Below are 13,682 nucleotides of genomic sequence, written 5' to 3' on the forward strand. Positions count from 1 at the left end.
GTGCACATTGGGTCATTCAGAATAACTTCACACACACCCGCTACTGTGTATTTCCAAGTCTAATTCTGGCACTAAACCCATACCTGTCACCCAGCGCCTAAATACTAGGCCTCAAATTTATATCCCGCTAAATCTGTCCCTAGTGCTGTAGCTGGGCGAGTTATTTAGTGTCCGTTCAAGCACATTTCTTGTTCTGGGTTGAAATACAATTCCCAATTTAGCAATTTCATAATTTAGTCGTTTCTGCTATATCAGAGCTATTTGAAATCTATCCCTAAAAGGGTATATAATATTCAAGGTGCACATTGGGTCATTCAGAATAACTTCACACACACCCGCTACTGTGTATTTCTAAGTCTAATTCTGTCACTAAACCCATACCTGTCACCCAGCGCCTAAATACTAGGCCTCAAATTTATATCCTGCTAAATCTCTCGTTAACGCTGTCCTGTTGTGGCTGGGAAAGTTATTTAGTGTCCGTCAAAGCACATTTTTTGTTCTGGGTTTAAATACAATTCCCAATTTAACAATTTCATAATTTAGTGGTTTCTGCTATATCAGAGCTATTTGAAATCTATCCCTAAAAGGGTATATAATATTCAAGGTGCACATTGGGTCATTCAGAATAACTTCACACACACCCGCTACTGTGTATTTCTAAGTCTAATTCTGTCACTAAACCCATACCTGTCACCCAGCGCCTAAATACTAGGCCTCAAATTTATATCCTGCTAAATCTCTCGTTAACGCTGTCCTGTTGTGGCTGGGAAAGTTATTTAGTGTCCGTCAAAGCACATTTTTTGTTCTGGGTTTAAATACAATTCCCAATTTAACAATTTCATAATTTAGTGGTTTCTGCTATATCAGAGCTATTTGAAATCTATCCCTAAAAGGGTATATAATATTCAAGGTGCACATTGGGTCATTCAGAATAACTTCACACACACCCGCTACTGTGTATTTCCAAGTCTAATTCTGTCACTAAATCCATACCGGTCACCCAGCGCCTAAATACTAGGCCTCAAATTTATATCCCGCTGAATTTGAATACAATACATTGTGCCAAATAATATATTTGTTGTTGTGGTGAACCATAACAATGAGAAAAACATCTAGTAAGGGACGCGGACGTGGACATGGTCGTGGTGGTGTTAGTGGACCCTCTGGTGCTGGGAGAGGACGTGGCCGTTCTGCCACATCCACACGTCCTAGTGTACCAACTACCTCAGGTCCCAGTAGCCGCCAGAATTTACAGCGATATATGGTGGGGCCCAATGCCGTTCTAAGGATGGTAAGGCCTGAGCAGGTACAGGCATTAGTCAATTGGGTGGCCGACAGTGGATCCAGCACGTTCACATTATCTCCCACCCAGTCTTCTGCAGAAAGCGCACAGATGGCGCCTGAAAACCAACCCCATCAGTCTGTCACATCACCCCCATGCATACCAGGGAAACTGTCTCAGCCTCAAGTTATGCAGCAGTCTCTTATGCTGTTTGAAGACTCCGCTGGCAGGGTTTCCCAAGGGCATCCACCTAGCCCTTCCCCAGCGGTGAAAGACATAGAATGCACTGACGCACAACCACTTATGTTTCCTGATGATGAGGACATGGGAATACCACCTCAGCATGTCTCTGATGATGACGAAACACAGGTGCCAACTGCTGCGTCTTTCTGCAGTGTGCAGACTGAACAGGAGGTCAGGGATCAAGACTGGGTGGAAGACGATGCAGGGGACGATGAGGTCCTAGACCCCACATGGAATGAAGGTCGTGCCACTGACTTTCACAGTTCGGAGGAAGAGGCAGTGGTGAGACCGAGCCAACAGCGTAGCAAAAGAGGGAGCAGTGGGCAAAAGCAGAACACCCGCCGCCAAGAGACTCCGCCTGCTACTGACCGCCGCCATCTGGGACCGAGCACCCCAAAGGCAGCTTCAAGGAGTTCCCTGGCATGGCACTTCTTCAAACAATGTGCTGACGACAAGACCCGAGTGGTTTGCACGCTGTGCCATCAGAGCCTGAAGCGAGGCATTAACGTTCTGAACCTGAGCACAACCTGCATGACCAGGCACCTGCATGCAAAGCATGAACTGCAGTGGAGTAAACACCTTAAAACCAAGGAAGTCACTCAGGCTCCCCCTGCTACCTCTTCTGCTGCTGCCGCCTCGGCCTGTTCTGCTGCTGCCGCCTCGGCCTCTTCCTCCGCCTCTGGAGGAACGTTGGCACCTGCCGCCCAGCAAACAGGGGATGTACCACCAACACCACCACCACCACCTCCGTCACCAAGCGTCTCAACCATGTCACACGCCAGCGTTCAGCTCTCCATCTCACAAACATTTGATAGAAAGCGTAAATTCCCACCTAGCCACCCTCGATCCCTGGCCCTGAATGCCAGCATTTCTAAACTACTGGCCTATGAAATGCTGTCATTTAGGCTGGTGGACACAGACAGCTTCAAACAGCTCATGTCGCTTGCTGTCCCACAGTATGTTGTTCCCAGCCGGCACTACTTCTCCAAGAGAGCCGTGCCTTCCCTGCACAACCAAGTATCCGATAAAATCAAGTGTGCACTGCGCAACGCCATCTGTGGCAAGGTCCACCTAACCACAGATACGTGGACCAGTAAGCACGGCCAGGGACGCTATATCTCCCTAACTGCACACTGGGTAAATGTAGTGGCAGCTGGGCCCCAGGCGGAGAGCTGTTTGGCGCACGTCCTTCCGCCGCCAAGGATCGCAGGGCAACATTCTTTGCCTCCTGTTGCCACCTCCTCCTTCTCGGCTTCCTCCTCCTCTTCTTCCACCTGCTCATCCAGTCAGCCACACACCTTCACCACCAACTTCAGCACAGCCCGGGGTAAACGTCAGCAGGCCATTCTGAAACTCATATGTTTGGTGGACAGGCCCCACACCGCACAGGAGTTGTGGCGGGGTATAGAACAACAGACCGACGAGTGGTTGCTGCCGGTGAGCCTCAAGCCCGGCCTGGTGGTGTGTGATAATGGGCGAAATCTCGTTGCAGCTCTGGGACTAGCCAATTTGACGCACATCCCTTGCTTGGCGCATGTGCTGAATTTGGTGGTGCAGAAGTTCATTCACAACTACCCCGACATGTCAGAGCTGCTGCATAAAGTGCGGGCCGTCTGTTCGCGCTTCCGGCGTTCACATCCTGCTGCTGCTCGCCTGTCTGCGCTACAGCGTAACTTCGGCCTTCCCGCTCACCGCCTCATATGCGACGTGCCCACCAGGTGGAACTCCACCTTGCACATGCTGGACAGACTGTGCGAGCAGCAGCAGGCCATAGTGGAGTTTCAGCTGCAGCACGCACGGGTCAGTCGCACTACAGAACAGCACCACTTCACCACCAATGACTGGGCCTCCATGCGAGACCTGTGTGCCCTGTTGCGCTGTTTCGAGTACTCCACCAACATGGCCAGTGGCGATGACACCGTTATCAGCGTTACAATACCACTTCTATGTCTCCTTGAGAAAACACTTAGGGCGATGATGGAAGAGGAGGTGGCCCAGGAGGAGGAGGAGGAGGAGGAGGAAGAGGGGTCATTTTTAGCACTTTCAGGCCAGTCTCTTCGAAGTGACTCAGAGGGAGGTTTTTGGCAACAGCAGAGGCCAGGTACAAATGTGGCCAGCCAGGGCCCACTACTGGAGGACGAGGAGGACGAGGATGAGGAGGAGGTGGAGGAGGATGAGGATGAAGCATGGTCACAGCGGGGTGGCACCCAACGCAGCTCGGGTCCATCACTGGTGCGTGGCTGGGGGGAAAGGCAGGACGATGACGATACGCCTCCCACAGAGGACAGCTTGTCCTTACCCCTGGGCAGCCTGGCACACATGAGCGACTACATGCTGCAGTGCCTGCGCAACGACAGCAGAGTTGCCCACATTTTAACCTGTGCGGACTACTGGGTTGCCACCCTGCTGGATCCACGCTACAAAGACAATGTGCCCACCTTACTTCCTGCACTGGAGCGTGATAGGAAGATGCGCGAGTACAAGCGCACGTTGGTAGACGCGCTACTGAGAGCATTCCCAAATGTCACAGGGGAACAAGTGGAAGCCCAAGGCCAAGGCAGAGGAGGAGCAAGAGGTCGCCAAGGCAGCTGTGTCACGGCCAGCTCCTCTGAGGGCAGGGTTAGCATGGCAGAGATGTGGAAAACTTTTGTCAACACGCCACAGCTAACTGCACCACCACCTGATACGCAACGTGTTAGCAGGAGGCAACATTTCACTAACATGGTGGAACAGTACGTGTGCACACCCCTCCACGTACTGACTGATGGTTCGGCCCCATTCAACTTCTGGGTCTCTAAATTGTCCACGTGGCCAGAGCTAGCCTTTTATGCCTTGGAGGTGCTGGCCTGCCCGGCAGCCAGCGTTTTGTCTGAACGTGTATTCAGCACGGCAGGGGGCGTCATTACAGACAAACGCAGCCGCCTGTCTACAGCCAATGTGGACAAGCTGACGTTCATAAAAATGAACCAGGCATGGATCCCACAGGACCTGTCCGTCCCTTGTCCAGATTAGACATTAACTACCTCCCCATAACCATATATTATTGGACTCCAGGGCACTTCCTCATTCAATCCTATTTTTATTTTCATTTTACCATTATATTGCGAGGCTACCCAAAGTTGAATGAACCTCTCCTCTGCCTGTGTGCTAGGCCTAAATATATGCCAATGGACTGTTGCAGTGGTGGCTGACGTGAAGCCTCATTCTCTGCTATGACATGCAGACTGATTCTCTGCTGACATGAAGACAGATTCTCTGTTACGGGACCTCCCTCCTCTGCCTGGGTGCTGGGCCTAAATATATGCCAATGGACTGTTGCAGTGGTGGCTGACATGAAGCCTGATTCTCTGCTATGACATGCAGACTAATTCTCTGCTGACATGAAGCCAGATTGTCTGTTACGGGACCTCTCTCCTCTGCCTGGGTGCTGGGCCTAAATTTATGACAATGGACTGTTGCAGTGGTGGCTGACGTGAAGCCTGATTCTCTGCTATGACATGCAGACTGATTCTCTGCTGACATGAAGCCAGATTGTCTGTTACGGGACCTCTCTGCTCTGCCTGTGTGCTAGGCCTAAATATATGCCAATGGACTGTTGCAGTGGTGGCTGACGTGAAGCCTCATTCTCTGCTATGACATGCAGACTGATTCTCTGCTGACATGAAGCCAGATTGTCTGTTACGGGACCTCTCTGCTCTGCCTGTGTGCTAGGCCTAAATATATGCCAATGGACTGTTGCAGTGGTGGCTGACGTGAAGCCTCATTCTCTGCTATGACATGCAGACTGATTCTCTGCTGACATGAAGCCAGATTGTCTGTTACGGGACCTCTCTGCTCTGCCTGTGTGCTAGGCCTAAATATATGCCAATGGACTGTTGCAGTGGTGGCTGACGTGAAGCCTGATTCTCTGCTATGACATGCAGACTGATTCTCTGCTGACATGAAGCCAGATCGTCTGTTACGGGACCTCTCTGCTCTGCCTGTGTGCTAGGCCTAAATATATGCCAATGGACTGTTGCAGTGGTGGGTGACGTGAAGCCTCATTCTCTGCTATGACATGCAGACTGATTCTCTGCTGTCATGAAGCCAGATTGTCTGTTACGGGACCTCTCTGCTCTGCCTGTGTGCTAGGCCTAAATATATGCCAATGGACTGTTGCAGTGGTGGCTGACGTGAAGCCTCATTCTCTGCTATGACATGCAGACTGATTCTCTGCTGTCATGAAGCCAGATTGTCTGTTACGGGACCTCTCTGCTCTGCCTGTGTGCTAGGCCTAAATATATGCCAATGGACTGTTGCAGTGGTGGGTGACGTGAAGCCTCATTCTCTGCTATGACATGCAGACTGATTCTCTGCTGTCATGAAGCCAGATTGTCTGTTACGGGACCTCTCTGCTCTGCCTGTGTGCTAGGCCTAAATATATGCCAATGGACTGTTGCAGTGGTGGGTGACGTGAAGCCTCATTCTCTGCTATGACATGCAGACTGATTCTCTGCTGACATGAAGCCAGATTGTCTGTTACGGGACCTCTCTGCTCTGCCTGTGTGCTAGGCCTAAATATATGCCAATGGACTGTTGCAGTGGTGGGTGACGTGAAGCCTCATTCTCTGCTATGACATGCAGACTGATTCTCTGCTGACATGAAGCCAGATTCTCTGTTACTGGACCTCTCTCCTCTGCCTGTGTGTGTGCTGGGCCTAAATATATGCCAATGGACTGTTGCAGTGGTGGCTGACGTGAAGCCTCATTCTCTGCTATGACATGCAGACTGATTCTCTGCTGACATGAAGCCAGATTCTCTGTTACTGGACCTCTCTCCTCTGCCTGTGTGTGTGCTGGGCCTAAATATATGCCAATGGACTGTTGCAGTGGTGGCTGACGTGAAGCCTCATTCTCTGCTATGACATGCAGACTGATTCTCTGCTGACATGAAGCCAGATTGTCTGTTACGGGACCTCTCTGCTCTGCCTGTGTGCTAGGCCTAAATATATGCCAATGGACTGTTGCAGTGGTGGGTGACGTGAAGCCTCATTCTCTGCTATGACATGCAGACTGATTCTCTGCTGACATGAAGCCAGATTGTCTGTTACGGGACCTCTCTGCTCTGCCTGTGTGCTAGGCCTAAATATATGCCAATGGACTGTTGCAGTGGTGGGTGACGTGAAGCCTCATTCTCTGCTATGACATGCAGACTGATTCTCTGCTGACATGAAGCCAGATTCTCTGTTACTGGACCTCTCTCCTCTGCCTGTGTGTGTGCTGGGCCTAAATATATGCCAATGGACTGTTGCAGTGGTGGCTGACGTGAAGCCTCATTCTCTGCTATGACATGCAGACTGATTCTCTGCTGACATGAAGCCAGATTGTCTGTTACGGGACCTCTCTGCTCTGCCTGTGTGCTAGGCCTAAATATATGCCAATGGACTGTTGCAGTGGTGGCTGACGTGAAGCCTCATTCTCTGCTATGACATGCAGACTGATTCTCTGCTGACATGAAGCCAGATTGTCTGTTACGGGACCTCTCTGCTCTGCCTGTGTGCTAGGCCTAAATATATGCCAATGGACTGTTGCAGTGGTGGCTGACGTGAAGCCTCATTCTCTGCTATGACATGCAGACTAATTCTCTGCTGACATGAAGACAGATTCTCTGTTACGGGACCTCTCTCCTCTGCCTGGGTGCCGGGGCCTAAATATCTGAGAATGGACTGTTCCAGTGGTGGGTGACGGGAAGCCAGATTCTCTGCTATGGAACCTCTCTCCAATTGATTTTGGTTAATTTTTATTTATTTAATTTTTATTTTAATTCATTTCCCTATCCACATTTGTTTGCAGGGGATTTACCTACATGTTGCTGCCTTTTGCAGCCCTCTAGCTCTTTCCTGGGCTGTTTTACAGCCTTTTTAGTGCCGAAAAGTTCGGGTCCCCATTGACTTCAATGGGGTTCGGGTTCGGGACGAAGTTCGGATCGGGTTCGGATCCCGAACCCGAACATTTCCGGGATGTTCGGCCGAACTTCTCGAACCCGAACATCCAGGTGTTCGCTCAACTCTAGTTCTAAGTCAACTGTCTAAAATGAATTCACAAGAAAGGTAGTAGGGAGGAATCGGGCAACTATAGGCCAGTAAGCCTGACATCAATAGTGGGGAAATTAATGGAAACCATACTTAAGGAGAGGATTGTGGAACATCTGAAATCCCATGGATTGAAAGATGAAAAACAGCATGGGTTTACTTCAGGGAGATCATGTCAAACTAATCTTATTGATTTTTTTGATTGGGTGACTAAAATAATAGATGGAGGAGGTGCAGTAGACATCGCTTATCTAGACTTTAGTAAGGCTTTTGATACTGTCCCACATAAAAGGCTTATCAATAAAGTGCAGTCTTTGGGCTTGGACTCCCATATTGTTGAATGGATTAGACAGTGGCTGAGGGAAAGGCAACAGAGGGTTGCAGTCAATGGAGTATATTCAGACCAAGGTCTTGTTACCAGTGGGGTACCTCAGGGATCTGTTCTGGGACCCATATTGTTTAATATCTTTATCAGCGAAATTGCAGAAGGCCTCAATGGTAAGGTGTGTCTTTTTGCTGATGACACAAAGATTTGCAAAGGGGTTGATGTTCCTGGAGGGATACACCAAATGGAAAAGGACTTAGGAAAACTAGAGGAATGGTCAAAAATCTGGCAACTAAAATTTAATGTTGATAAGTGCAAGATAATGCACCTGGGACGTAAAAACCCAAGAGCAGAATATAAAATCAGTGATACAGTCCTAACCTCAGTATCTGAGGAAAGGGATTTAGGGATCATTATTTCAGAAGACTTAAAGGTAGGCAGACAATGTCATAGAGCAGCAGGAAATGCTAGCAGAATGCTTGGGTGTATAGGGAGAGGAATTACCAGTAGACAGAGGGAGGTGCTCATACCGCTCTACAGAGCACTAGTGAGACCTCATTTGGAGTATTGTGCTCAGTACTGGAGACCATATCTCCAGAAGGATATTGATACTTTGGAGAGAGTTCAGAGAAGAGCTACTAAACTGGTACATGGATTGCAGGATAAAACTTACCAGGAAAGATTAAAGGACCTTAAGATGTATAGCTTGGAAGAAAGACGAGACAGAGGGAATATGATAGAAACTTTTAAATACATAAAGGGAATCAACAAGGTAAAAGAGGAGAGAATATTTAAAAGAAGAAAAACTGCTACAAGAGGACATCGTTTTAAATTAGAGGGGCAAAGGTTTAAAAGTAATATCAGGAAGTATTACTTTACTGAGAGAGTAGTGGATGCATGGAATAGCCTTCCTGCAGAAGTGGTAGCTGCAAATACAGTGGAGGAGGTTAAGCATGCATGGGATAGGCATAAGGCCATCCTTCATATAAGATAGGGCCAGGGGCTATCCATAGTATTCAGTATATTGGGCAGACTAGATGGGCCAAATGGTTCTTATCTGCCGACACATTTTTTTGTAAAATTCTGTAAAGCATCCAAATCAAATTTTTAAGACCTTTGCTCAACTTAATCAATCATGTTTTAATGGGAACCATGTAGCCCTAAATTACACCGGTTTCAATGGCTACTGAAGAGTAAGCGAGCAGCCACAAAAAAATTCCTGTGGCAATATTAACAGGTAGAAGGAGGATAAAGCCATTGAACCAGAAGTGATCTGCTGATTGCCAGGGGTGGCTTCAGTTGTAAAATGGATTGTTCAGTTTGGACATCCCTTTTATATTAGGCTACTTTCACACTAGCGTTTTGGCTTTCCGTTTCTAAAATCCGTCATGGGCTCTCACAAGCGGTCCAAAACGGATCAGTTTTGCCCTAATGCATTCTGAATGGAAAAGGCTCCGCTCAGAATGAATCAGTTTGCCTCCGTTCAGTCTCCATTCCGCTCTAGAGGTGGACCACAAAACGCTGCCTGCAGCATTTCTCTGTCCGCCTGATGGAGCAGAGCCAAACGGATCCGTCCTGGCACACAATGTAAGTCAGTGGGGACTGATCCATTTTCTCTGACACAATCTGGCACAATAGAAAACGGATCCGTCCCCTATTGACTTTCAATGGTGTTCAAGAAGGATCCGTCATGGCTATAGAAGACATAATACAACCAGATCCGTTCATTACGGATGCATGTGGTTGTATTATTGTAACGGAAGCGTTTCCATGACGGATCCGCAAAAAAAAAATGCTAGTGTGAAAGTAGCCTTAAAATTCAATACCAGTTTTATCGGCTCTGTTCTTATCCAGTGATGGTCTATTCTTGCTTTACTGTGTGCAACTGAACTGCTTTTCAAGGCAGCGTGTCCAGCAACACACACCCCACATTGTGTATTATGAGTGAATTGGCATTTGCCGAATTGATGCAGAAGAGAATTTGAGATTTTGAGGGGAGAGGCGCAGAATGCATTCCCATGTGGCCTGCAATGAGTAGACATTGTATTATTTATTTTGTTTTTATTAATACTGATAAACTATAAAATGTCATGTTATCATCTAATTTCTTAAAGGCGTCATCAAAAATTAGGAAAAACATTAGCTTTTTGTCTAGAATGGTGTAGCCTATGTTCTATGCTTTACAGCAGGCATGCTCAACCTGCGGCCCTCCAGCTGTTGAAAAACTGCAACTCCCACAATGCCCTGCTGTAGCCTGATAGCTGTAAGCTGTTTGGGCATGCTGGGAGTTGTAGTTTTGCAACAGCTGGAGGGCCGCAGGTTGAGCATGCCTGCTTTACAGTATATTGCATTTTAGCCCCATTTGACTCAGTTGAGCTCAGCTGCATGGACAAGTGTGATGTTGTAGCACACTAAGGCCTTTTTTTCTAACTTCATCCATACCTTTAAAGGGCATCTGTCAGCAGATCTGTCCCTATGACACTGGCTGACCTGTTACATGTGCACTTGGCAGCTGAAGACATCGGTGTCGGTCCCATGCCCATATGTCCCCGCATTGCTGAGAAATATTATGTTTTTTATATATGCAAATGAGAATCTAGGAGCAACGGGGGCGTTGCTTTCTCTGTAACTGCCACTCCCTCTTCTCTTTGATTAACAGGGCCAGGAAGTGGAAACGTCACCACACCTGGCCCTGTCAATCAAAGTGGAGAGGGTGCAGCAGTTGCAGAGAGAGCAGAGCCTCTAGGTGTAACGGTAACGCCCCCGTTGCTCCTAGAGATTCATTTGCATATATTTCAACATCATTTTTCTCAGCAATGGGGACACATATGAACATGGGACCAACACAGATGCCTTCAGCTGCCAAGCGCACATGTAACAGGTCAGCCAGTGTCATAGGTACAAATCTGCTGACAGATGCCCTTTAAAGCGAGCCTCCTGTTGTACAAAAAAAATCACATTAACTCAGGAGTGAACATAACACCTACTTGTTGACTTCCTTTTCATCTCTTTAGCTGCAGATCCAAGGCTCCTCTACTGTCATCCAATATGGCCGCACCACTTTTTAGACTACCTTATACTCGCTGTGCATCAGAAGTTCAAGATAATGCTTGCTCAGCCCTGCTCTCGGATTGGCCAGCATTGCTCACGTGTGCAGTGTTGGCCAATCTGAGGGCAAGAAGTGCCCTGGGCTACCAATTGCACAGTATGCATCAAGTAGTCTGAAAAGTGGTGCCGCCATCTTGGATGGCAGATGAGAAGCCCAGGAACTGACAGGTCTACAGCTGAAAAGATGAAAAGGAGGTCACCAGGTGAATCTGCTCCTTCCCCAGTTAATGTGAATTTGTTTTGTTCTTGAACCACAAGGTTGTATTAATGAAGCCTTTTTCACTATTCAGTCCCCATGCTCTGATCTTGAGGATGTTCAACATTTTTAAACTGCTGACGGGACATGTCGCCACTGGAAGAACACTTGAAGATGCCAGGTAGATAATATTGTCTTAATATTTATTAGAGCCAACAATTCTGTCTCAAGAGAAAAATGAGGTTGAGCAACAGCAGGTCATTGCTCCAGGTAACACACACTGCACTAGTTCTTCAGACTATTTCCTAATAAACCCCCAACACATGTCTTCCCCAAAATGGCAATGCCTACTTCACAATTCCCTTTTATGAGTTATATTAAAGTAACAAAATAAAAAATAAAAAAATAATGATAATTTTGGCTCGTAGCTCTGTTCACAGTTCTGTAACCATCCACTGTTTATTATGTGGAGAGTCATGTGGAGTTTTCATATTGTTGACTCTGGATTCTCAAACAAACCAAGGTTTGGATAACTAGAACAGCCTTGTTTTCCGTGACCTCCTTGTCTTTTAAGTTTGCTTATTTTACACCGACCGAATACTTTGGATGATTGTCGCTTTGCATTGGCTTTAACCTCAGAGTGCAATTTACGTTCAGTTTTCAGTATGGAGCAAGGTCCTGTAATGTAATGGGATACTGGAAGATGTTGGGTTGAAATATGTTTTCTTCATGTTCAGAGTTTTGACTTGAAGAGCATTAATATTTGCAGAATGAGACTGCAAAACACATGTAGGTCTATGTATTCATTTCCTGTAAAACCCCCTAACACTGAGCATGTCAATTTTCACACTTATTCACCAAGTCTATATATACAGTGCTGCCCATAATTATTCATACCCGTGGCAAATTTTGACTTAAAGTTACTTTTATTCAACCAGCAAGTAATTTTTTTACGTGAAATGACATAGGTGTCTCCCAAAAGATAATAAGACGATGTACAAGAGGCATTATTGTGGAAAAAAACATTTCTCAGCTTTTATTTACATTTGAGCAAAAAGTGTCCAGTCCAAAATTATTCATACCCTTCTCAATAATCAATAGAAAAGCCTTTATTGGCTATTACAGCAAACAAACGCTTCCTATAATTGCAGACCAGCTTTTTGCATGTCTCCACAGGTATTTTTGCCCATTCATCTTGAGCAATGAGCTCCACATCTTTCAGGTTGGAGGGTCTTCTTGCCATCACCCTGATCTTTAGCTCCCTCCATAGATTCTCAATTGGATTCAAGTCTGGGCTCTGGCTGGGCCACTCCAAAACGTTAATGTTGTTGTCTGCTAACCATTTCTTCACCACTTTTGCTGTGTGGTTTGGGTCATTGTCATTCTGAAATGTCCACTGGTGCCCAAGGCCAAGTTTCTCTGCGGACTGCCTGATGTTGTTGTTGAGAATCCTCATGTATTGCTCTTTTTTCATGGTGCCGTTTACTGTGATTAGGTTCCCTGGTCCTTTGGCTGAAAAACACCCCCAAAGCATGAGGTTCCCACCACCATGTTTGACAGTGGGGATGGTGTTCTTTGGGTTGAAGGCTTCTCCTTTTTTACGTCAAATGAATGAAACATCATCGTGACCAAACAATTAAATTTTTGTTTCATCTGACTATAATATTGATGACCTATCCTCAGTGTGTCGGACCCCAATCGATCAGCTGTACGGGGAGACATTGCACGCAGTGTGCATGTGCCATCTCCCTTCTCTCTTCCTGTCCGCTACATCATCCCCTCCCCTCTCACAGCATAACTCTTAAAGGGAACCTGTCACCGGGATTTTGTGTATAGAGCTGAGGACATGGGTTGCTAGATCACAGCTAGCACATCCGCAATATCCAGTCCCCATAGCTCTGTGTGCTTTTATTGTGTAAAAAATAAAAACGATTTGATACATATGGAAATTAACCTAAGATGAGTCAGAACTTGAAAATATGACTCTTCTCTGGTCACACAAGTAAGATATGACTCTTTTATGTTTATTTGCATATGTATCAAATCAGTTTTTTTACACAATAAAAGCACACAGAGCTATGGGGAATGGGTAATGCGGATGTGCTAGCGGTGATCTAGCAACCCATGTCCTTGGCTCTATACCCAAAATCCCGGTGACAGATTTCCTTTAAGCACAGAGAAGAAGAGCTACAGAAGCTGTGCCCCCTTTCTTCCCCTCCCTCCCTTGACCAGAATTGAAAGTGTTCCAATTGCCCTGAAAGTTGTGGGTGACATTCTGGGGTCTCCTTAGACTGTCTCCACCCCCCTTTGAAGCTATTTGAAGCCAATAAAGAATTAGTCTTAATCTTAAAGTGATGTGACATATATGACTATGGCATGGCTGCTGGTGGTAACAAACAGTGTCTATAAAACATAGTGCACTGTAGAATTTTTTTACATTAAAAATGGTCCAGCAAA

This window comes from Bufo gargarizans, chromosome 9 (assembly GCF_014858855.1).
Source record: "Bufo gargarizans isolate SCDJY-AF-19 chromosome 9, ASM1485885v1, whole genome shotgun sequence".
NCBI classification, from domain to species: domain Eukaryota; kingdom Metazoa; phylum Chordata; class Amphibia; order Anura; family Bufonidae; genus Bufo; species Bufo gargarizans.